Source organism: Fukomys damarensis, unplaced genomic scaffold, assembly GCF_012274545.1.
Source record: "Fukomys damarensis isolate Sample0158 unplaced genomic scaffold, DMR_v1.0_HiC HiC_scaffold_30, whole genome shotgun sequence".
NCBI classification, from domain to species: Eukaryota; Metazoa; Chordata; class Mammalia; order Rodentia; family Bathyergidae; genus Fukomys; species Fukomys damarensis.
In genome coordinates this window covers 38,323,937-38,324,607 of record NW_022900942.1, presented here as the reverse complement: position 1 = coordinate 38,324,607, position 671 = coordinate 38,323,937, and the positions used below count along the sequence as shown (strand labels likewise).

At 35.8% G+C, this 671-nt stretch overlaps 1 pseudogene; it reads right to left on the bottom strand.

Annotated features, from left to right (window-relative positions):
* Nucleotides 1-631: 631 nt before the first annotated feature.
* Nucleotides 632-671, bottom strand: part of LOC117283743 — a 16,566-nt pseudogene continuing 16,526 nt past the window's right edge.

The following is a 671-nucleotide window of genomic DNA, read 5'->3' as shown; positions in this document are numbered from 1 at the left end:
CTTAGTAGGAGCTATGAGTAAACTGAAAGTGATTAATATGATCCTTCTTTTCATGGAAGATTATAGTATATTAAGCTGAGGAAATGAGTAAAAACATTCATACAGATAACTTGTTTTTTTGAAAATTGCTTTACTTTTTTTTCCAGTACCAGAGATCGATCTCAGGACCTTGCACTTGCAAGGCAGGTGCATTGCCACTAAGCTAAATTGCTGACCCCCAAAATTACTTTTCTTATAATGTGCTTTTTACTTCCCTTCTCCTTCATATATAAAATGATCTTAATTTAATTTATTTGTTTAAATTTTCCCAGTCACAGTGTTTGTGTTGTTTTATGTGTTTGTGTGTTTAATTGTTCAAGCTGTAATTTAAGTGCAGTGATCCAAGACAGATTTTATTTTAGTTTGTTTTTTTTTTTTTGGTACCGGGAATCAAACTGGAGTCCTTGTGTTTGCGAGTGAGGCAGGCGGTGGAACCACTGAGCTAAATCCCCGCCCAAGACAGATTTTAGATCTTGTTGAAAGCAGCCCTACCCATAGATTATGTTTAGTCCTCAAGCAGTGATCTGCTTCTCTAACACGCGCACACACACACACACACACACACACGCACACACGCACCAAATTTACCATCTTAAATTACAGGTTGAATTTGAAGTTTTTTTTTTTTTTTT